Below are 26780 nucleotides of genomic sequence, written 5' to 3' on the forward strand. Positions count from 1 at the left end.
ATTAAGTCTATCTCTAGGGGTGGCTCAACCTTCACATCTTGAGTAGGCTACAAGACCTAAGTTTCTATCTCCCCACTAGGTGTCACCTCTAGGCTAGCAAATCAAAACATAGACTAGTGTACAAAGGAATCATCTAGAAAAAGAGAATTAAGTTCCATGAACTCTGATTTGATATTAACGCTCAAAAGGACGATAAATAGCTCAAGAATATCTCACAAAGGTGTCATAGTCGCCACGGGTGCTCTCTCAGTGCTCACAGGAAACCCTAAGTGCAATGAATCACGTGAATGTGTTTATTTAGCCTCGTGAGATGCCGTATAAATACAGGAAATTATATAGTCAAATTAACATAAATGTACTACCAATCGATTCTTCATGGAGTCATAAGATCATATAAAGAGAAAACTATGCATGATTGACTCAAGTGTGTCATTCTTAAGTTATACGCAAGTATGTAAAGGGTATACAAAGTGTTAAGCATGACATAGTGCAGTGTAATTCCTCAGTGCTCCTCCTTTCTTTTTCTTTCTTTCTTTTTGATTTTTTTTTCTTTTTTTGAAATATAAAACCCGGTACGTGTACGAGCATAGTATTACATGCGAATGCTCATCCCCCCAACTAAAATGGAACATTGTCCTCAATGTGAAAGCATAGGGGAAATAGAAAATACTGTGCACGGAAAAAGTAAGGCGTACCTGAGTAGCGAAATAATGGAAAACAAATATCGAACTACGAGAAAATAGACCTGAAAACTAACTAAAAATAAAATAAGATAAAATAAAAGGAAAATAAGGGAAAGAAAAACATCACAATTGTCTTGGCGGAGGCTCTGGAGGAATTTCGTCTGGTGGCCGCAGGTATATAAATTGCATCGGCGGGTCTCCAAATTTAAGCTGCCACAGTGGATCAGTCTTCATACCTGCACGAAAATCAACCTCAAATGAATAAATGCATGTCAAAATACCAAACAATACGTGTGTAGGTTGACCCTCGTGTGTGGATAAGAAAGGGTCTTTATTCAACATTGTGTCTAGGAAATGTGCTTCTTTACGAACTAACAGTTGAGAGAAAGTGATCGGAATAATTACGTGCAGTTCTTCAGAAGCATTAACATTAAAGGTTTTACCTGGTTCTTTGAAAATTATATGCTCACCAGACTGGTCACCCTCTTTATCGGGTGTACATATCATCATACCACTGCAAGAGTCTGCTTCCACACTAGGCTCCTTAACATCTGATTCAGGCGGGAGTGACGGTTTCATGATTTCTGAGCTCGGAGTATGAGGTACCACAGGTTGGTACTCCGTATGAGTATCAGTCTCATCATCAACTAAATGCTCCACTTCTGGCCCCGTTTCCTTTGATTTTTCTTTGTATTCATCTATTTCAGTCGTAACTTCCGGTGTTGGGACAACTATTTGTTCGACGACGAGCATCTCAGGTTGGGGAAATTCTTTTTCGCTTCTCGAAGTAGTGGTGGCCTCTACTGTCTCAAGAGAAACATCGTGTATTTGTTGGTGTGGTTGCTGGTACTCTTGAGAACTAGGCTGAGTTTCCACGGGCATTTCTTCGTTTTCTAAGATGTCCAGCTGCGTGCTTATCGCATGAATGGTGTCCCGCAATTCATTATTATGATCGACTTGAGTTTGCATGAACTGCTGGAGCATGTTCGCCATCTGAGTTATGCTATCCTCCAGAAATTCTAACGGCGTACAACTCTGAGGGATCTGTTTTGGCTGGTAATGAGGCGGAGGAATATCTGGGTATTTTGGTGGTTCATATGCATCACCACCACTAATTGTGCTGATAGGGTGTGTAGTCATGGGTGCCTGAGTGCATCGTGTGTTGCACTGTGGGACATTGTCAGCTAAGTAATCAAAGAATGATAATACCTGATCTAGATCCTCGCTGACGGGCTCTCCATTAGACATAGTCTGGACAAAACACTTGCAATCAAGGGTAAGAGCACTATAAAAATAATCAGCTAACCTCCATGAGTCAAACCCGTGATGTGGACAAGTGCGTAGTAGATCCTTGAATATCTCCCAGCAAGCCCCAAATGTCTCATCATCATGTTGCACAAAATTAAGAATCTGTTCCTGCAAAAATTGAGTTTTCTGTAAGGGACAAAACGCATGCAGGAATTCACGCTCCATATCAGACCAATTAGTGATAGAATGAGGTCTCATCGAATGAAACCAAATCAGTGCCCTATCCTGCAAAGTAGCAAGAAATAAATTCAGTTGAATAGATTCATCAGTTTTAGCATGAGAGAAGAACATGTTATAGCTTAATTCAAACTCTGCTAGGTGCTGATATGGGCACTCAGATTCCGTTCCGTAGAACTCAGGTAGCAATGACGTCCTCCCGCGCTGTATCATGAAATTAAGCTCGTCATAAGGCAAAACAGTGGAAGATGATGCAGTGGCATATTCAAGCTACAAAAAATCCATTATTGTGCGCGGTGCAGGTGCAGCCATTTTTTAAAACTCAAAATTTTTTATATTTTTTTTTTCTATTTTTTTTTCTTTTTCATAAAACTAACAAAAATGACGGGAAAAACGCAAATTTGAGACTAAGACCGACATTCCCCGGCAACGGCGCCAAAAACTTGACTCACTCGAAAAATGAGCAACTCGAAAGCTATCCCAAGTATAGGAGTTACATCGTATAATATTAAGCCCAAGGGCTAGATTGTCTCCTCAGGGAATGCGTTTTAATTTCAATTTCACGTTCGTCCAATCGAAAACAAAAATGCACTGAACTCGGTTCAAATTCGGGTTTTCAAGATTGTGGAAACTTAAATGAAAACACAAATTAAAGTCCTAAAACTAGCACGCACGGAATTAAATAACAATAATAAAAACCCTAATCTACTTAAGGAAACACTAGAGCATACTAACTAAAAATGGAAATTTTAAACATGGAATTAAAAATACGCAACCACAATCACAATTTAAAGGAAACAAGAATAGAAACCCTACATCTACTTAAGGGAACATTAGAGCATACTAACTAAAAATGGAAACTTTAAACATGGAATTAAAATAACAATAATAAAAACCCTAGTCTACCTAAGGAAATACTGGGACACGCGTTAATTAAAAATGGCAACCTAGAACATGGAATTAAAAACGCACAATGGAAACTAAACTAGACACATACTAAAAAAAAAACCGAACCTACTAAAAATCGAACCTTTAGCACAATTAAGAGATCAAATCAAGACTCACAATTTAAATGCAAACATGAATTCAACGGAAATTTAAAAAACGTAAACAATAACGGAACACAATAAAAACACAACCTTTACTAATCATAGACCCTAACTAAATCGAATTTCGACAAAAAAAATATCTGAATTTAATTAAGAATGCTAAATTAAAATAACTATCAATTAGATAAACAAAGAGATTAATTTAACAATAATGAAATACCCAGCATTACTCAACTTAAACAAAAAGAAAGAAAACTCCAATAACATTAAAAAAAAACTAAACTTTCTTCAATATTCCAAGATTCAAAGAAAAGTAAATAAAAGAAAGAAAGAAAGGAAAAGAGAGAGAGAAACAAATCCACGGAGCCGTGAAGTTGCTGCTGCGCTTTGGTGGTCCTGCTATGGAGTCGGCTAGTGTTCTGCTGTGCTTGGGGACTGCTGAAGATGGTGGAGGAGGCTGGCCGTACTGCAAGAGGGCAGAGGAGGCCAAGAGAAACAGAGGAAAGGGGGAGAGTGAGGGAGGAAAGACAAAGGGAAGGAAGAGAGACAAGGGGAGAGAAGCAGAATTGAAAAAAACAAAACTAAAGAAGAAGAAGAAGAAGAAGAAGAAGAAGGAGAAGAGGAGAATGGGGAGCCATGGGGGCTGCCTATGTAGGAAGAGAAAGAGAAGGGTTAAATAGGATAGGGGGGAAAGCCCTAGACCCGAATAGGAAACCCAAATTGCTATATTTTTTCATTTTTTTCATTCTCTGTTCATTACAAATTCTGCTCTTCTGGGGCCCGTATCTCACAAAACTCAAAACATGAAAGTTGTAGATAATCCTTTCTTATTTCTCTATAAATTTGAATCGTCTCAATCGGAGCTTGGATGGAAAAGTTATGTATAAAATACAAACAGGTGTCAGTTTTGATTCCTGGGAATTTTTCCTGCGACAAAAAATTACCAAAACTTAATAAATAGTGCAATAAAGTTCAAGAATAATAATTTTGGCACTTTGTTAAAATATTGGACAATTTTAGATATTTAATTAAAAATATAAACCATAAAACTCGGGTTAAACGTCCAATTACGCAGTTTCAACGCGTAATCATGGGCCGCACAACACTGTCGTGAGGGGTTAAATCATGACACACAGTTTTCCACAGGGAAAGTTTTTAGTTACTATTACGTATGTACAGATTTATAGAAACAGGAAACATATTTATGTACACTAGATGTATTTTGAATAGTAACCTACAATACTGTTATGTTAAGCAACATGGAAAGGGTGATGTATTTTATTACTTGTATTGTACTCACGTATCCAGTTATACATGGTTATATGAAAACATATTTTAATAATACTGTAGCTCATTTGCCACACACTAGTAATAGCATATTTAGTCTTACTGAGCGTTGGCTCATCCCAGTGTTGAATCATTTTTTAGGTGATCTAGGTAGATGACTCACTCGAAAAATGCAGCTCGAAAGTTATCCCAAGTATAGGAGTTCTGTCGTGTAATATTAAGCCCAAGGACTAGATCGTCTCCTCAGGGAATGCGTTTAATCTCAAAATTTATGTTCGTCCAATCGAAAATAAAAATGCACTGAACTTGGTTCAGATTCAGAGTTTTCAAGGTTGTTCAATTTTACTTTTGACGAATTAAATGGTACGTAATTTAAAAACCCTAAAACTAACATTCACTAAATTAAAAAATAAGTATGGAAATTCTAGTCTACTTAAGGAAACATTAAAACACGCATCAATTAAAGATGACAACTAAGAATATGGAATTTAACACGCAATGGAAACGCAGTCAAAATTAAACACACTCACAAACAGTAAAAATCAAATCTTTAACCAAATTAAGGGATCAACCCACAATCACAATTTAAACACAAAACGAATAAAATTTTAACGCATAAAAGATAACGACAGAAAAAAAAAAAAAAAAAAAAAAAAGAAACGAGCTTTAAACACACTAATCCTAACTTAATCTGTTTAAACAAATAACTAAAAAAAATTTAAATACTAAAGGAAAAGGACTAACTCCAAATTTATATCTTGTTCAAGAACAAATAAATAAAAGACAAGATAGAAAACATCATTAATACTTAATAAACTCTAAAACAAAATAATATAATAAGTAACTACATAAAGCAAAAGAGGAAATAAGAAGGCAGAGAGAGATGATGATGCTCCCGGGTGATTCCATAGGTGGCATAGCTGCTACTGCTGCTTGGGTCTCCTCTGGTCTTCAAGGGAGCTGCTGCTGTGCGCCGTGAATTTGCAGAGGTGCTGGCTGGGCAGTGCTGGAGGAGCAGGGGCTATTGCAGCAAGTTACAGGCAGTGCTGGAGAAGGCAGGAGCTACTACAGAGAGGTTCGCCAGAGCTTGCAGCAGGCTGAGTGGTCCACGGGATGTTGCTGCAGGCTGGAGGCTGCGATGGAGTGCTGCGATTGAGAGGCAGAGGGGCTGAGCAAGATGGAAAAACGAAGAGAAAAATAGGGAGAGAAAACAGGGGAAGAGAAGGAGAGATTGAGGGAGAGAAAACAAGGGAAGAGAAGAGAGCGAGATGGAATGAAACAAAGCAAACTAAAGAAGAAGAAGAATAATAAAGAGAAGAAGAAGAAGAAGAAGAAGAAGAAGAGGAGGAGGAGGAGGAGGAGAATGGGGAGAGGAGAGCCCTCATGGGGCCGCCTCCGTAGGAAGAGGAAGAGAAGGGTTAAATAGGATAGGGGGGAAAGCCCTAGACCTGGATAGGAGACCCGACCCGGCAACTTGACCCAATTGGAGTTGACTCGAATTGCTATATTTTTTCCATTTTTTTCATTCTCTGTTCATCGCAAATTTGACTCTTCTGTAGCCTGTATCTCACAAAACTCAAAACATTAAAGTTGTAGATAATCCTTTCCTCTTTCTCTAGAAATTTGAATCGTCTCTATCGGAGCTCATACGAAAAAGTTATACATGAAATACGAACAGGTGTCGGTTTTAGTTCCCGGGAATTTTCCTACGACAAAAAAAATACCAAAACTTCATAAATAGTGCAATAAAGTTCAAGAATGATGATTTTGGCACTTTATTAAAATATTGGACAATTTTGGACATTTAATTAAAAATATAAACCGTAAAACCCAGGTTAAGATGCCCAATTTATGCAGTTTGACGCGTAATCAGTAGACGAGTAGACCAGGCTCGCAAATAGAGGAGCTTCAGTAGTGCCCTGTCAATGAAGTGAGTATTGTGGAGAATTTTTGTATATCCTAGTATAGTTGAGGGTATTTTGGGAAATAGATATATGTGTATACTTTGGGAAAACATGTTAGTACTCTAGTATTGGTAATATATATATATATATTTTCATATGGTTATGTCTATGTGATTTCTATTTCTCGCTGCTTAAGCTAATGATTGGGTTTACTCACAGAATGGTATCAGAGCATGTTATCTGTCATAGTATTAAAAAAAAATAATATGGAAATTAAGCATGTCGTTACACACCATCTCTCTGCCTCCCCTGACAACTTGAATGGTGCAAAGGTTACTTTCTGCTTCTCTGTGCAGTTTAAAACATCCATGATTTTCTCGATCTCCTAGATCCAATTCTCAGCATGAACTGGATCTGCACTTCCTATGAACACCGAAGGCTTCAACCTAATGAACTGATCAATGGAGCATCCTATCTCAAATGTGAGATGGTCCTGCCCCCTATTCGTTCGCACCACCTCAGTCATAAGCTGCTGTGCGAAATCCAGTAATACACTTGTAGAGTCACTGGTAGCCTTATGGCCAGAACCCTCACTACTACTGCCTCCTATGTTGGCAGTAATGTCCCTGGATTCCATCTTGAAAGGCAAAAATGAAAATCCATTAGAAGGGTAAAAGCCCAAATATCGGCTAATACTATTTTACTATAGACTCAGTCCCCTAAAATCATATTTTTAATATTGACGTACTGCATTAATTTAACATCATCATTCTAACTCAAATCCTACCCTTCTGCTTGGAAACAACACCATCAATAGATTTTCGTGATTTTCTAAACCCTTCGAATGATCCAGAAAAACATAGAAGTCTGCCAAGGGAATTCCATCTCCAGGCATACAAAACAAAACCGGAGGTCTTATCCATGTCCTATACTCTGGTATTGATGTAGGACAATTTTAGGAACCCTAGTCATACTAAAGACCGTCTCACAAATGTGCACATACCAGATACATTTTAAGATGAGAATTTAATTAACCATAATGAACAATATAAATTATATGTGAAAACTACAAGTTGTGGAAAATTCAAAAAGTTATAAGATTCATGTAGACTTGTCCTTAAAGACCTAATCAAGTAGGATAAGATAATCACTTGAAAGATGGTAGATTCAAGCCTTAGAATTAAGCCTAAACATGCAAATTATATATCCTTAGAATAAAACACAATCAAGCATTCAAGTATGAAAATCTTCTCGACTTTGACGAGTTTGTCTGCAGAGATTGTTCAAAGACATGCAATGGATATTTTGAAAAGGCTATTAGAAGATGAATATTATATTGACTATCTAGGGTTTATTTTGGAAGTGTTTGAAATGAGCTTACTGAAATTATTCGGAATGATGAACACAACACACTTGAACCTTGCTCGATATCTCGAATGATGATTCTCAGCGCTACTAGGGGTTGTGATTTATCTGCTTGATTGTTGAAGTAATAATCTCACACAACAGCTACTAGAATGGTAAGATGGAGAATGAAGAATGATAATCTTGTGGCCTCTCACCACTTAATCTCCAAAGGAGAAAGGATGTGGTCTCTCACCACTCACTCAAAAAGAGGGAACAAGCTTAAAGTTTAAGCATAAGGCAATAACTCTTGATTCAATTCAAAATACTTGATGTCACTAATAACTTACATGCCCAGTTATATATAGATATGTTGGAACAACCCTCCAACCATAAGTAAATAAAATATAACAAGCTTTGAATAGAAAATGATAAAGTGAAACTAAAAAGCCAAAAATGTAGAATTTTCAAAACAAATAATCTCATTCCTTGGCCTTCCAAATGTTCAATACTTTGAATTATCTCACCTACCATATACCAAATTAAATATATGGAAGTCTTCTTTGCAACACACTTTGAACCACTCTATTGGACTTTTTTTGAGAAAGTTATGGCATATTTGGTGAAGGTATACAGCTGTCAATGTGATGCAGAATTTTTTTATGAATGACTACTGTTATTGGGCTGCCAAGTCGTGCGAAATTTGAACTGGTTGGCCTTACAAGGTTTAAAATATTGTTATCTTATTTTGATGCTAACAAACAAGTAGAATTTAACATATTTGTGTGAGTAATGTTATTTCAGGGCTCATATATGAGAAAGTAAGGTCAAAGTTCTCACAAGGATCAAATGAAGCTTAAAAGAGTCAAAGCATGGATTTAAAGATGATATATTAAACCTTGAAGAATATGAGGACATGAATGAATTGTTAAAAGTCAAGGAATATTAAAGTCAAAAGAGCCAAAGAAAGGCAAAGTGAGAAAGCTCAAAGAATATGAAAGCTTGAAGAAAAGATGGACTCAATCCAAGGACAAAGCATGAAGACTCAAGAACCTAGAATGAGAAAAGTCTTAGAAGTCTTTATGTAAGTACTTTAATGTTTAAATATCGTTTGAAATATTATGAAACTCTTAGGTTAACTTCTTGGACCTAGATACCTTTTAAAATACTAGGAAAATATTTTTATAAGGTCAAAAATTATTTTATAAAGGTTAGAATCATTTTTAGAATGAAAAACACCAAAAAGAGTTTTTACAAATGCTGCTAGTTTTTACACATTCACTTTGAGGTGCGTTTTTATCTATCAGAAACTCCTTATTTTAAAATGTATTCAACATAAAAGTTGTATTATTTTCTCTTAGATTTCGTTTAACACCAAAAACACCTAATTTGGAGTTATATAGAAAAGGTTATGGCCAAAATACTGAAATAGGGTCACAGCTATCAGCCAACCGAACACTGTTCACAGGAGGAACTTCAGCTGACTGAACAGCACACAGAACCACTTTAGATAACCAAAGTGTAACTTTAGATGTTTGAAGAATAATTTCAGATGACTGAAGATTAAGTTCAGTCATCTTAAGATTTTTTGCTGAATTTTCTAAAGAGGTAGAACCTCCTCAGACGACTGAACCCGAAAGTTCAGTCATCTGAACACTGTTAATGAGCATATTTTTCAAAAAATTTTAAATTCAAACTTATATTGCTTGGACTCCAAACTTTCTAAAAACTTGGGAAATTATCTAAAGAAACTGTAGAAATAAGAAAACAAGTTTGAAAGCCTATAAATACATGGTTTTGCAAATCAAAACATACCAAGAATTGAAAAATCTGTTTGAGAAGCTGAAAACACTCTTGTTCTTTCAAAGTTCTCTTGTTCACTCATTGAAAAATTCTTTTGCTGAGATATTCTGAAGTGCTAATCCTTCCTTCTCTAAATTCCTACTGCTAATCCTCATCTAAGAAGGATATTGGTGAATTCTACACTTAAGTTTCATTGTATTTCATATTGATATTTTACATTGAAGTATATAGTGCGGAAATTGTATTAACTTGCTCTTTGAGAGAGTATACTTATATGCAGATCTTATCTTGTGTTTCTTGTAGTTCTTTGATGTTCCAAGGATTTTTTGGATCATTGGCTAAGCAAGGGGATATTGCTTAGAAAGGCGGGCCCTAGCCTAAAGGAGTGACCGAACGAGGGGACATCGTTTGGAGAAGGTGGGCTCTAGCCTTAACCAAGGAGTGTGTAAAGGTTTGTTCCACCCGTTAAAGGAACATGTTTAGTAAATCCTTTAGTGGTTTACCAAAGGCGAGGACGTAGGCTGGGTATAAGTTGAACCTTGTAAAAATCCCCGTCTCACTCTCTTTTTCCCTATTCTTTATTTTCAATGCATATTTAAATTGCGTGGATGGTTTAAATTTGAAAATCATACAAACTACGTATATTTGGAAATCAAACAAATTTAAGGTTTAATTTTGATTTGGGTTGCGGAAACCGAAAGGGAGTACGTTGGTTGAACCATTCTTTGCGGAAACCATACGAGAGTACGTTACTTTGTTAAACACCGAAAGATAAATTATCTGAGAATTTATTTGGATTCTGAATATTTGGAAAGAGTGATTGGATGATGCATTGAATATTGTATTGAAGGAACAAATTCATATATACAGGGCTTGGTTCAAATTCATATTAACAACAGGGCTACACACAAGCTGAGAATTCTTATGATTGTTTGGTTTGATCATCATGATAAATTGATTGGTTTGGTTGAAAAGTTGATTACCTGTTTAGTTAAGCAATAACTTTTTTGGTTGAAGATTTAATGGTTACTTAGTTCTTGTTTGATTGACAAAATAGATAAACAAGTAAAAGAATTGGTTAAATATTAAAAGAAGTTAAGGTCTTTAAAAATAACTAAAAAGAAATTTTTAAAAGCCAATTCACCCCCCTCCCCTCTTGGGAAGTTATTCCTAATTTCAAAACTTCATGGTTTGCCCTATACCCAAAAAAAGGTATGAGAGTTTTCTTTCCAGCCCAATTGGAATAGGGTTATTTGGGCCTCTGTAGATGAAGTTATGAATTTTTTCGTAAAGGCGCGCAGTTGCCTTCATCCCAGCGAATGTATCCACGTGACGCCATCTCAACGAATGTTAAGTTTGGGGATTGTTGACCCCCATCAGGTACATTATAGACTATAGAATTAGAAAATTCTTAATTCTAAACATATCCCTAACTAGGCAGCATGATTTAAATTACACTTCCAACTGGTTAAGGGTTCTCATACCAGCTGTAATGACCCGGCCCTTTAAACGGACCCAGGTTGCCAACCTACATACATAATAACCTGTACCTAATAGACATACATGAACAACCTGCCCTAAACAAGGACATACGGGTGTAAATTATACAAAACTGGGACATAAATGTCACATAAAAATATTATACTAGGTATATACTAGAATCTACCAACTATATTCTCAAATTCTCAAACATCCAACTTAATACATAAATCAGTGCTTACAACCCCCAAAAAGATGCTTCTAACTAAGTTTATAACATAACCGAATACTTACACAACTAAACCAAAAACCACCCTCCCAGTCACTCTAGCAACTAGGACCGACGTCCTAAAGGACCTAAAAATTGAGGTTGTATAACGGGGTGAGACACTTCTCAGTAAGAAAGTATTACAATCAGTGTGTGACCACATGTGAGTATTTCAATTTAAAACATATATCCATATATATAAAACAAAGGTTTTCAATACTGAAGCACAACACATATATCAATATAAACAATATTCTTTTTCCATATTAGCTTTTAAATCATGTATATGAATATAGAACGACCAACAACTTGGTATCACAAATAATGCCTATTTTACCCCGTGGCACGGGTTGTGCACTGATATCTCTAACAATGCCCTATTAGTGTAGGCACTGTTATGTATCTGGAATTCCGTTCCCATAATCCATATCAATAATATCAAATGTTCACAAGTTCATTTTCATCCACATGTCACACGAATTTAAACAAAAATCCGCTATATAGTATATAATACAATAAACACCATTTAAATAAAAATAAGGGATTCAAGCATCTCCTATATACATAATAATACAAATAAAGAAGTTTTGAAACATTTGGAGACCATACGCCGAAACCCGTATTTTTACTAAAATCGTAAAATCACGAAACTTGGCATTTAGCAGTCAAATCAATCATATGAATGTAAACTATCTTTTTAGTGGTTTAGTTTTACGAAGTTACTGTTGTAATAAATTTTCCCTTACCTTAAACCTGAAACCGAAACACGAACGAACCGATTGAAAACGACTCAGGGTCCCCAAAACCTAAAAACCGAAGAACAATACTTCAATATAATTTTCTCTACTACCGATTTACCGAATCGAAACCGAATTCAGACCCTTACCTCGATTTTAAAGAAAATCTCGAAATTCCACAAAAGAAGATCCGTTCCACAATAAACATAAAGATTCTCCTCCTAACCCACGTGGTAACGACGAATCGTGGATTCCGGCAACGGATGACGCGAAATCCTAGAGAGAGAGAGAGAGAGAATGAGAGAGTTTATAGAATAAAGCCTAACTTAGCCTTTAAGTAATCGAAATAAATATCTCCTCCAAGATATTTATTTATAAATATCTCAAAATATCTCCTCCACAATATCTCTTTATTTATTTATTTATTATTATTATTCATTTATTTATTTATCATTCATTATTTATTTATTTATTTATTTATTTTTTTGGGTCGGGTTACTACAGAGAATATATCAACGAATCTCCTTCTCTTCAGTGTAGCCACATTGCTACGGGTGACTCCTATGGATTGAAACAACTTATTAAAGATTAGACCTAGCAAAATAGATAAAAATCCGTTAATCCGAACCACATCCATCTTGTTTTAACCGACTTATAATTATCCATTTGCTAAATGAGTCAAATATGGTTTTTCATTTTCATATTTGCCCCCTTAGCGGGTCAGGTCGAGTTTATCTGACAGATATCCGCCAACCCGCTTACAGTATTAACCCAAGAAAGCCTAACAAGCTACAACCCATCCCAAACCCTTTAAGGCTTAAACCCATCCAGCCTAGTGAGCCCACTGCCCAAGTGCTCACACGGACACGGCCCACATGCCTCGCTCAGCTCAGCGCCTCACTGCCTCAGCCTCTAGCCCTCTCCCACAATCCCACTCCCAAGTCCCAGCCCAGCCTGATAGGCGACAACCTTAAAACTCACAAGTCACAAGACTCACAACCCCTATTCCATTCGAGATTTCGAGCCCTAGAATCACGGTGACAACCTCACAAGTCACAACCCCTATTCCATTCGAGCTCTAGAATCACAAGTCCTTGAATCTGATCAACCAGTACCTGGAGCCTCGATTTTATTTCCAGAGAGTGCCGCTACCCTATTTGATTCTCCACCGTGAGCGATTGACGAGCCGCGAGCATCTCTGTTCGGACTTTAGAGAGCCAGCACGAGAGGAGAGAGTGAAAGACAGAGACCCTTCGAGCTTCAGTTCTGGCCTTCGTAAGTTCGTCGTGAACCCTTCAGGTTTCAAACCAGCTAGGCTGTAGGAGCTTTTGCTACACAAACATAGCTACAGAATACCCTTGCGTCCCTTCGTAACTCGTAAGTATTCTTCTTCTTCTTCAGTTGTTCTACAGATCTAATAAATCTGTCATTAGGTTTTGGCACAGCATTGGGTTTGAAATTTTTAGGGGTGCTAGTATTTTGGATTTACAAAGAGACTAGAGAAACTTGTTGGTTTGATTTTTTTTCTCTTTTTGTTGTTTTTAGTTCTTTTTTCCGTTTTGTCCCAAATTTTTATTAGAAAATACCTTAACTTGCTGGTTTGATTTTTTTCTTTTTTTTTGTTGTTCTTAGTTCTTTTTTTTTTTTGTTTACACCCAATTTTTTATTGGGAAATATCTTATTCTCCCTTGTAAATTCCTTCCCTGTTAATGAAATTTCATTTGCTATAAAAAATAAAAGAGATAAATAGGCCAATGCTCATATACATTAAATATGAACTTAGATATGCTTATTTAGGAATTCATAAGAGTGTACACACACACACACACACTAGCCATGGTCAAGCATTACGTGTGCACTCTACAACCTCCAAATGTCTTATTATTTAGAAGAGATGAGAAATTGTGAAGATATTTCAGGAATTCAATATTAAAATTTGTTTATGACTTTTATATTTTTTTAGAGGAGTTAAGGAATGGTGGGAATATTTTAGACATTCAACTTTGAAATTAGTTTATCATTTGAAACACTCAGAACAGTGAGAAGATTGGAAACTGCTGTGCTGGGAAAAAAGTGACTGTTGTATCAAGGAAAAAAAGGAGATGGACTGTTTGAAAGAGTGAAGGTTAATTCGTAAAATATATTATTACACATTTATTCTTGTTGTGAAGAGTTATTATTTGAAAATATGTAAAATTTGAGGGGTATTGGAGCGGTTTCTTGGTAATATATATGATTCATGAAAAATGATGATTGAAAACTATTATAGGTTTGTTTGATTAATAGTAGGCTAAGCGTAAAACAACTCTCCAAATTAATACACAAACTAATCGCAAGTTATCGTATACAACTTGCAATTAGTTTGTGTTGATGACTATTACGATTTTAGGAAAACTATTGATGGTTTTGTGAATACCATTGATGGTTTGCATCGGGATTTTTGCCCCAATGGCTACAAACGACTAATTTGCATAGTTTTTTTTTTTAATTTTAAATGCCCAACGGCCATAAATTGGCTAGTAGCCCACTTTGCCTATAAATACAAGTCCTTAGACTTGTTTAACAATGGTTTTGATTATTTATTAAAAGAATTTAGTGAAAAATATCTTTGAATCCAAAACCAAGCACTTTGCACTTGCATTCTAGTCATTCATTTACCAAGTGCTCAATCTCTCTTTCTCATTCATCTTGTTTGAATCATTCCTTAAGAGAGTAGTGTGAGGTTTGAATTTTATTTCATATTTGCTCTTTGTGAGGAGCATTGATTTGTAATCTTCCGTCTCTTTGTAAGGTTCTTTGTGAACTGGTTTGGTGAAGGTTCTTTGTGAATCGAAGTGAAGGCTCTTTGTGAGAGCATAGGGATTTGTTCCCAAATGTAGGGTTTTGTGCCCAAGTTGTTAGGCTTGCTCTGCTGGGGAATTAGGGAGCGTCTATAGTGGATTGTGGAATCCTTGGCTTGGTGCTAAGGCATGGATGTAGGTTTGGTGTCGAACCACTTTAAAACCAGGTGTTAAGTTTTTCTCTCCCTACTCTTTATTATATTGTCTTGTGCTTGATTTGCATTTGCTACATATTGTGATATAATTGCTTTCTTCTTGCCTAGTATTTTATTTTGTAGAGAAAATTCTAAATACACGAAAAGAGTCATTCACCCCCTTTCTGACTTTATATTGTATATTTATTGTGGGGCACGCGTATATACTCCTGAGCTACGATGATTAAAAAGTGGTATTAGAGCCACACACTAGCATTTAACGGTGTAAAATCTAAAGCATAAATATCAAATGGAGTATTTGGCGAGTACCTCCTCCCAAGGACAATCCGTGGCAAGACCGTCATTGTTCAACAGTTCAAACTACCTAGTTTGGAAAAATCGAATGACTACCTTCATCAAAGCACACGATTTCAAGATGTGGTGGGTCATCTTAGAGGGAGATTATGAATTCAAAAATGCCAAAGGTGAACCAAAACAACTTAAGGAGTTGTCGGAAACTAAACTAAGGTTAGTTGAGCTTAACTTTCAAACAAAAAAATTTCTTTATTGTGCTTTAAGTGATGATGAATACAATCATGTTTTTGGTTGTGACACTGGTAAAGAAATATGGGAAAAACTTGAAGTCACATATGAAGGTACTTCACAAGTTAAGAAGTCCAAAATTTACATGTTTGTCAATGAGTATGAAATGTTTAAAATGAATGAGGGAGAATCCATCACATCCATGTTCACTCGGTTCACATACATCACAAATGAACTAAAAGCACTCGGCAGAACTTATTCTATGGAGGATAATATTCAAAAAGTTCTCCGATCTTTACCCGAGTCATGACAAGCAAAATCCACTATCATTGAGGATGTGATGCCCTAATTTCTATGAAGAAAATTCTATTTACTAATTATTTATCCACACCAATTGGCCACGTCATCAATTCTGATACCATGCATATAACCCGACCCGCATTGGGTACCAGGTATGCTAGGTCATAACATAAATATATCACCTAGCAGCGGAAGTCATCATATATAAACAAGCCATAGCAAATACACACACCAGAGCATATTCCACCCAAATCCATACACATATCCAACGTACATTCCCAAACATAAAAATCCTAAAAAGTTATCCAACCCCATCTAAAATACTCACCCTGTATATTAGGGTCCCTGCTCCACTCTATCTGGGAGCTCATCACTAGCTCGATCCCAGTCTCCTGAAAAGTTTAATATTTTGGTGAGACACATCTTACTAAGATGGAATAAATTATTAATAGTGTGTGGCATGGGTGTAGTTGTAATAATAAATAAAAGCTCTTTCAAACTGTTAATCATCTGAGAAAATAATGGTATATACACATAATCACACAGATATATAACATGCTTTAATAATCTTTATCCACATTTTCAAATTCATTCATTTCCCATTTCCTTATTCTTTATATTTCTTTTCCCCTTTTTCCTTTATTTTCCATGTTTCTTTTAATAGGCCCACGTGTAATAACCCCAAAAAGGGTTATAGAAGATTAATGAAGTGATTTAAAAAAAATTAAAAATTAAAAATTAATAATAAATTAATTAACTAATTAATTAATCAGATTTAAAAGAAAAAGAAAAAAATTAAATTAATTAAAATTTATTTTTATTTTTGTTAATAAAATATATTATTATTAAAATAATTAAATATATTATTATTATTATTATTATTATTATTATTATTATCCTCCTCCTGAAGCGTGCTAGAAGCTTCAGGAGATTCAATTTTAATTGATTCTCTTATTCTTCTTCTTCTTCTTCTTCTTCTTCTTCTTCTTCTTCTACTTCTTTTTTTCTTTTCTTTTCTTCTCCTGCTGCAGCGCAGCTCTGAACACACTCTCTGTCTCTCCTCTCATTCTCTCTCCCTCTCTCCTCGATTTCGTGATGGATTTTCGCCCGATCGAAAATCCGAAAATACCACTAGACTCCATTCGCCACTGCTGTTACTTCTACTGGAGCGGATCGGTGGTAGGAGCGGAGTAAGCGTATTCCCTGGGGTAAGCCGTTTTCTCCTTTTTTTTTTTAATTTCTCGCAAAATATAAGCCCAATTGACGAACGGACACCACCACAAGAATTTAGGGATGATTCTTTACAAGTCTAGTGGGACGGAATTCTCGTGGGGGTGTTGGGCCAAAACCCCAAATTTGGGGTGCGGCGATTATTAAGAGGCTTATTTTTAATTAGTTAGCATTAATTTAGAAATGCTAAAATATTAAGCATTTGGAACTGAAGTAAGATTTCTAAAATTTAGGGCCCAAGTGAGCGCAACGGGTGTAATTTTGGGACCCGCAGGCAAAATTCAAAAAATTAAGTGAGGATATTAAATAATAGTTTAAATATTAATTTGAGGTATATGAGGTCTAAGGAAGGCTAGATGAGTATTATTTTGGAGAAATAGATTAATTAATCTAGGAAAAATGTAAATTGCAGGAGTTAAATTTCGGGCGCCAAGGGCGTGAAATTTTGGATTCTAGCGAGACTCTCAGTAAGCCAGGTAAGGGAAATAAATTATACCAGTGTTTTTAGAATTATTATTTGAATGAATATGTGAAATTGAGCATATGATACTTTGTCTGAAAAATATTATGATATAAATATCAGATAAATTGTGTGGCATTTGAGTAATTGTAAATTGTGATATTTTGGAGTGTAAAATATAATAATGTGTAATTTTTGAGAAAATATTGAAATGAGAATTACTGATCTGATTAGTGAAAAATAATGTAATATGGTATTATTATATGAGTAGAAATGTTTTGCCTGGAAAATGAGATTTTGTGAAATACTGATTTTGGAAAATAATGAAAAGTGGTATTTATTTGTGAGTGGAAATTATTTGCATGAGAAATGAGTATTTTGGGAAAATGTGAAAATACATGAAATATAATATATGATATTACGAGATGATGAAATGTGCATAGAAAATGATGAGAATATTTATATTGAACTGAATTGTGATATACTGAAATATAATTGATGAAATGTCAATACCGCATAATGATTGCGGGTATGTGGTGGTAAACCCTGTTGGATGGTTATGATATTCAGTACGGTACCGTTGCAAGTGGTGTTAGTGCAATCACACAGACTCTTGGAGCATGTGGCGTGACAGTCGACTGTGCCATTGTGTAGGGTTGTTGGGCCCCCCTGAGTCCGGATCAGGGTATTAGGCTGGCCAGTCGTACTACAGACGCGATATGTGATATGATATTTGATCTAACCGGATCGGCCAACCACGGTTAGATCCAGCCTTTGGGCCGCACAACCTTGACCATGGGGAGAAGCATGGCGTGTATAGAAAGATCCTCAGGGTGGCCATGAGTTACAGACGCGATGTTGGTATTTGATACCGAGGATACTCATGAGCCGAAAAGTAAAGTGGAAATAAAAAGTGAAAGAATGATTAAATTGGCTAAAATGAGGAATGAAAGAAAGAATGGAAATTGAGAAATAAAGAATGATAAAATTGAGAAATGGAACAGTGTGAGTTAATAATATAAATAATTAAGGCGAAGTGAAACTCTCCGCCTGAGGGCTTACTGAGTAAGGTGAGTGCCCTGATGAGTATCAGATGTGACCATACCCGGCTGCATAACGTGTTAGGGCAGAGGGAAGCTACCTGTATGGGCGGGTAATCTTCCCTATTCTCAGGAACTTCGCGGGTAAATATATGTTGGAAATCATTGAATTTGATAAATGATTTTAAAGCTTATAAAAGCTTGTGTTGTATATCTATATGATTATGTGTATGTGAATATCAGTGTATTTTCTCAGATGAAATGGTGATTTGAAAAGTACAGTGTATTATAATTGTACTCATTTGGCCACACACTGTAAATAATTTATTCCTTCTTATTGAGATGTGTCTCACCCAATTTATCTAAATTTTTCAGGGAACAGAGACCGGCCGGGTGATAGAGTTCCATGATAGTAGGGAGCTGAGACCCTGATACACAGAGTGAGTTTTTGGACTAGGGGAGATGTAATTCCCCTAGAGTTGAATAGTAATTTTTAGTATGGGAAGGTAGTGTGAATATTTGTATGTATGTTGATACTCTGGGTATTGTATTCTAACTGATATGTGTATATTGTCTTCTGCTGTTAGGTTGAATATAATAAAATACTTTTTACCCGATACCCAATGCGGGTCGGGTTGTATGAATGGTACTAGGATTGTTGACGTGGCCGATTTGTGGATGTTGTGGATTTATGACGTGATTATTTATTTATTAAAAAAAATTGTACGAAAATCGGGGCGTCACAGTTTGGTATTAGAGCCTAGGTTGCTAAGTTCTGCAGACTTTAGTAGACAGCGAAATACAATACCAGAGTATAGGAGTGGATTTTTAGGGAAATAGGAGATGGGTAGATTGAAATGTGAGTTAGTTGTTGCTAGAGAATTTGCTCGTAAAAATTAAAATAAAATTATTTTTATTTCTAATTTTTTAAATAAGTACAAAAGTATTAACTTATTTTCTTGTTTTTTCAATTTATAAAAAAAAAAGTTCAAAAAAAAATATTTTAATTTTTCTTAATTTCTAACTATTACTTTATTTAATGCTAATATGAAGAAATTCATATTAAATTTTAATTTGCGTATAAAATTTACTATAAATTTATGAAATATGTACAAATTTGAGTCCTAAAAAAAGGATCTTATATTTTAATATTCTTTAGGTTTCTTAAAAATAAATCTGAAACAGAAAAAGTGGAGGTCCGACAATACCGGCTAGCCAAGTAACATGGGCCCTGAACGCACCGTACACATGATCGGTCATCAGTTCAGTTAATGGGATTTTTTACCCCAGAATTTTTCAATTAATTCGGTTAATTAACTAAATTAACCAAACCGATCGAATGCTTACCCCTAGTGACAATAATAAAAAACTCATAACATAAACAAATACACTTTTTATAAAATATAAACAGAATCTTTGTTTTTACCAACATTTCTATAAAAATTAATGAATAATAATAATAATAATAATAATAACATTATTTACTCGTAAAAATTAAAATAAAATTATTTTTTATTTCTAATTTTTTAAGTACAAAAGTATTAACTTATTTTCTTGTTTTTTCAATTTATAAAAAAAAAGTTGAAATTTTTTTTTTTTATTTTTCTTAATTTCTAACTATTACTTTATTTAAAGCTAATATGAAGAAATTCATATTAAATTTTAATTTGCGTATAAAATTTCCTATAAATTTATGAAGAATGTACAAATTTGAGTCCTAAAAAAAGGATCTTATATTTTAATTTTTTTAATATTCTTTAGTTTCTTAAAAATAATCTGAAACCAAAAAAGTAGAGGTCCGACCATGCTGGCTAACCAGGTAACATGGGCCCTGAACGCACCGACCCGTTATCCTTCCACAGACCCCTTCCCCCGTTGTGAGGGGGAGGTAGCCGCTGCTCTGTGAAGCCACACAGACCCCTTCCCCTTTCCTGTTAGGCCGCTACGATCTGAGAGGGGGAGGAGGTTAGACGTGCGACGTATGGACTGACGTAATGACGTCGTGCAGGGGGATGGTTTGCATGAGTGCAGGGACTGGGTCACAGCAGATGGAGAAATGTATGCTTGATGTTTTCTTTCCGTTGCATTTTATTTCAGAATTTTATTTCAATTAGTACGTGGAGTCAATTTCTATTATTTCAATTGTTAGTCGCGGGTTACTGGTAGGCGTCGGTTACTGGTAGTGGCCTTAAGTTGTCCCCCTTTTTTTCGGCATTCCCTGTATTCTGAACATGGTGGCTATTTAAGCAGCCGTGGGTTATCAATGAAGGGTAGAAAAAATTATTGAGAAAAATTATTTCAGAATTCGCGCAATTTGCATTTACGCTGGGCTTATCATTTCCCTTTCAGAAATGGCATGTTCAAGAATCTCTCCAACCAATCCTCACTTCTTTAAGCCCATCCTTCCTGGTTCCCTCCAAGAACTGGTCACTACCACTCATCTCTCTCTCTCTCTAAAGGCTTTTCATTTTTACTCTTTCTATTTATACATATGTTTCGTTTTTATAAAAATAAATAAATACTTCTGCTAACCAGAAAAAATGCAATATATATTTGTTTCTCTATTGCAGTTGATTCCATCTTCTTTCATGAGCAAGTATTTATTGGATGACTCTCACGGTGAATATTGCCAGCAAGCTGTCTTGAGAAGCAGCGACACCGGGAAGAACTGGCGGGTAAAGATGAATGGCTGCCGTCTGGAAGATGGTTGGCCGGAGTTTGCCAGAGACCACGACTTGCACGTGGGCCATTTTTTTAGTGTTTAGGCATGAAGGGAATTTTTTAGTGTTCTGCGGTATTTCTTCGCCGACGAATCTCCGGTATTCATCGACGAATTTATTAAAATATTTGTCGACTAATGACGTGACTCGTCCACGAATCCCTTGCTCTATAAATAGCAAAATCCGGATTTTCAACTTCCTAAAGAAGCTAACTCTCTACTCTCTCTCTCTCTCTCCCCTTCGGCTCTCTCTCTCTCTCTCTCTCTCTTTGATTTTAGCCTAGATTTACGGCCAGATCGACAGTTTGAAGCCATCACGACGCTCTTGGGGAAGTTCTCTCCAAACCTGCCGGAGCAGATCGTTGGTGAAAGCAAGTTGTAAATCATCCCTGAGTTGAGGTAAGGCTTTTTAAGCCAAATTTGGTCTTGCGATAGTTATAGGAAATGATGTACGCATGAAAATACTAAAATTTAATACTAGAAGTTTTCATTTTCAGGGTATTGGTCAGGAAATCTTGCGGGTGTTAAACTAGATTATTTTGGAGGCTTTTTCAATAGCCAGGTAAGGGGATAAACTAAGTTAGTTCTTTTTGAGAAAATATATATATATATATATATATATATATATATATAGAATTTGATTTCAAGGAAATGAATATATTTATATATGACTTATATTTGGGAAAATACTGTTAAAATAATGATATGTTAAATATGTGGGAAAATATGTTCAGTGTGGCATGAGTAGGAAATGCTATGAAATACTGTTTTCTGGAATGAGATTATGATATAGATTTTTATAATGGGAAAACCAGCGTACGAGCCGAGATTTTTATATATGTTTGCCGGCATACGGGCAGTTCTATGATGTGATTTGCTAGCGTACGGGCTGTGCTATGATTTGTCGACGTACGGGCCAAGTTATGATAAAATGTATAATATCGGCGTATGGGCCGAGATTTTCATGATATACGTATATATGCAAAATGACACGATTGATGTGAAAATTTATGATATGAAATATCCATGTATCACAGTTTCAATATATGTTATATGGTATCAGAACATAGTTGGCTTGGTCTAAGCTAGCACTTGCACGGTACCGTTGCTATGTGTCCATGGTCTTCGTGATCATGATATTTGTGTTAACGCCGCTGTACGGAGTGGTGTGAGATTGGATGGTCGATGTGATTTTTAAGAAGTGTGTGATTGCCCCTGGTGTACGGACCAAGTAAGGCAGACCCATCAGACTTACAGACTGTACTTTTGACTTGACAGTGGTCGACTAACCATTGTCAGGTCCCGCCTTCAGGCCACACAACCTAGTCATGTGGGGATAATACATGACAACAGTCAGCTAACCTATCAGGAATGTTTTTGTATTATTATTATTATATGAGATGAGATATGTTTATGAAAATGCAGTATGTTCTGCTATGATTTGATATATATATATATATATATATATATGTTTTCCCAGATTTGACAAAACAGTTACAGCATATGTTATGTATGGTATATGTAGAACACGAAATACTCATGTTGTCACATACTGATATTAGTTTATTTTCCTTACTGAGAGGTGTCTCACCCCCCTAAATTTTATAAACTTTTCAGGAGCTCCAGATAGAAGAGCGGGAAAAGCCCTGCTGAATTAGAGCTATTGTCTGCCATTTTTGAAGGGTAAGCTTTGGTAGGGAGAATTGGATTTTTGGGGGAAATGTCCCTAAATTTTGTTTGAGATGTGTATATATTGAAATATAGTGGTATAGTGACTCTGGTATTTGTAGTAATGTGATGGATGTTTTCTATTTACAATATTGTGATTATATGTTTCCTACTGCTTAAGCTTTCGTGTTGTGTTCTGATTTATCCCTGGTACCCACGGGTCTAGGTGTATTATGATATGTTGAGTTGGGATTGATAATATTGATTTTATTATATTATTGAAAAAAAAATGTAGAAATTAAGCAGGTCATCACATGTAACAAGGAGAAAAATTTTTAAGTAACGCTCTAAATTTGAAATTTATTAATTGTAGGTTATTAAATTAATACTTTTTTTTAATAAAATTGAAAATCTTTATTGATATGCCCTAACTTTTGGTGAAGGAATATCATGGTTACAAGACAAGTAAAGGGAGATTATAAATAATGAAATTAAAACCTTCCCAAAAACAACACTAACAACCAACCAAACCAAGACAACAAATCCAAACAATGCTAACTAAGAAACGAGTCTAAACAGGCCTAGATATGGTGATAATGAAGTGGGTTATGTGCTACTTTATTGGGTCTTGATTTTTATTAACATGGTCTCTTAAAATTTGTGGACTCAAAATCTTCGTTGTTTCTTTTTCTTTTTTTGAAAAAAACCTTTCAATGTATTCGTCTTTCCCACCTAAATTAATTAGTCTCTGACTAAATTGTTTCACGAATGTCAATTTAATTTGATTCTAGTTCACTTTCATATAAGGGGATTTAGGTTTGTATTTTGAAAGCAAGTAGCGGAAAATGATTAGGGAAGCTTAGAACAATTTTTTACTCTTATTTAATTTTAATTAACTAGTAGATACATGTCATATTTTTAATATAAAAATAAATTTATTCAAAAACAATATTATTAATTTTAAAATAATTTCATATTAGATTTCAATATAACAAAAAAAAATTCACATCACTAAATTTCTAAATTTGGACAAACGCCTCTATTGAACATATTACTAGTTATACAGATGCAATTGAATAACTTGCTACATTATTAAAAGTTATATGTCAAAGAATGACTAACTATTCAGTCAACGTAATTGTTCAAATTTAGAGATTTAATAATGAAAAGAATTTTGCGTGTTAAAAACTATTTTAATGCCTATATTTTTAATTAGATAATTAAGGACTTGTACTTATTAATTTTACTCAATTAAATAGCCATAAAAAATAATTTAATAATTACGAATTGGAGGGTCGAAATAAGGGGAGGCCGCTCCTCTCTTATATCATTCGGCCCATTTAGGGTTAAGGTATTATTAGTTAAGAAAAAATACATATTAATTTTTTGATTTATTCTATACTAATTATGCACTTGAAGTCTTAATCACTTCATGAATAAATCTTCTTGAGATTTGTTTTTTAATCTCTAGGTACGTAACAAATAATAGTTATAGAATGTGTATAATTCAACAATTTTTAAAATGTAAAAAAAAATTCACTATTATTTTTAGATTTAATTAAGATAAAAAAAAATAATAGTGGAAAATTAGTATATACAAGTCCTTACTTGTATTAATTAAAAGTATATGGGTTAAAATAGATTTTAGTTAAAACTATAAGGACTAACTTATGATTTTACTCATTTCAAACCCATTCATGATGTAATGATCTCAGAAATATATTATGAGTAGAAGTTTGAATGTACAAAATATGTAAACGTATATAAAGGTGTTTCTCTGTTAGGATCATTGATTCCATGTTTGATGCCTAAGAAAGATCTTGTCTAAATGAGTGCTCACAGACCATTGCGGCTCAGTCGCTTCTAGGAGATCGGTCTGGTCAAAATGAAATTTTATAGGATAAACAGAATAGACACTATTTGTGCTTGTATATAAATACATATATATAAAATAATATTTTTATTAAAAGCATATTACCATTTCAAGTTTTTCACACGCCATTTTAAGTAAAACATAAAATAACAATACTTTATATAATAATAATAATAATAATAATAATAATAATAATAAGGAAGGACAAAACCCATTCCCATCACTTTTTTTTTAAAGACAATAATAATAATATAATAATAATAATAATAATGGAAGGAATGAGACAAAACCCCTTCCCATCACTTTTTCTTTATTTCCCCTTGACTCTCCTGCAAGTATCTCTCCTCACTCCTTCATTATTTCTTCTTCTCATTTCCTCCCTTTTCTCATGCTAGCCCCACTCCCCTTCAATCAATCTCCCCATTCCCATTAATTTGTTTGTCTTCTCCCACTCAAATTTCTTGCAACCCTTAGCAATTTTGCAGCGACCCCCTCACAAGGAAAATTCAATTTCATTTTGGTCTCTTCCCACTGCCTATAAATAAAGAAGTTCTCTCTACTGAAATCTCACAACTTCTATGTGAAAAATATATTCTGAAGGAAAAGTGAGTGAAATGATTAGTGGTATAAAAAGACTTTTTATATACTTAAAATTCTCGCTCCTCCACTTTTTTTAATCTCATTAGTTAAAAGTTTGTTATAACCATTTCATAGGGTTAAATCAGAGTAAGTAAATTTGATTATATTAGACTTTTATTAAATTTTACCCGAGTTTATTTTAACGTCTATTTAATTATATCAGTTTTATTATACTTGCGTTTATTTTGGGTTAAGAAATGTTATAATCCCCTCGGGTAATTTGCAGTATTATTATTCTATTCAATAAAAATATATTTTTAACACGAAAATCGTGTAGCATATGCTTGTTAAATTACGTTGCATGTTTTACAAAACAACTAAGAAATGGTAAAATTTTTATGATGTTGTTTATTTTATTGTATAAATTATATATACAAATTTTATGATGTTGTTTTAATTGCACAAAATATATATACAAGGATATTAATTTTAGTAAATTTATTGGTATCAAAGCAAAGCGGCAAATGAGTCGTGGATGACCCCAATCCTAGGGACTTAAGTCTTGGGGCCTACGGGTTTGAGAAATGAGTTTGGGACGGCCACTTCAATGAGTTCTTTGATATGGACAAATTATATAATAGTATGCTTTAAAAACTCATATGGCGAAGAAAGTTCAAAGTTACAAATATTTGGTATCGTAGCTTAAAGTTTAAAGGAATCAAATTGCACCTACACTATTTATAGAGTAGTTTACAAAACAGTAGATTTCTCCTGAGTGCACACCTAGTCCCGGGCCAAAACTTAATAAGGAAAATCTCACTTACAATTTACAGTTTGATTTAGTTTGGTTGGTCAGATAGCTAAGTCCAGTCTTTGACCCGCACAACTCTGTCATGGGGGTAAACTTGGCTTACAATTAACGGGCCTAGGGGAGATTTATACAAAATATGTAAATACGTGTATATATATATCACTACAAAAACTAGTTTTTAGTGACGGATTAAATTTTGTCGCTAAAGGTAGGTATTAGTGACGAATTTGAAAACCGTCACTAATACGGAACAATTAGTGATGAAATTGAATCCGTAACTAATAATTTCGTCACTAAAAGCTGAAAAAAATTGCAGAAAATAGTTTTTAAACCCAAAAATTATTTTGGAAAAATATTTGCGATGATTTGTACGATATTAGTGACAAACTAGATCCGTCACTGAAAGATATTCATTCGTGACGAATAAATAACCATCACTACTATTATTTTAAAAATAAATAAAAATTTTTGTTTCAGAGTATTAGTGACGAATGTATATATTCATCACTATTGCCCCAATATTACTAATGGTTTGAGAACCGTC

The sequence above is a fragment of the Malania oleifera genome, chromosome 5, assembly GCF_029873635.1.
Source record: "Malania oleifera isolate guangnan ecotype guangnan chromosome 5, ASM2987363v1, whole genome shotgun sequence".
Lineage (NCBI taxonomy): Eukaryota > Viridiplantae > Streptophyta > Magnoliopsida > Santalales > Ximeniaceae > Malania > Malania oleifera.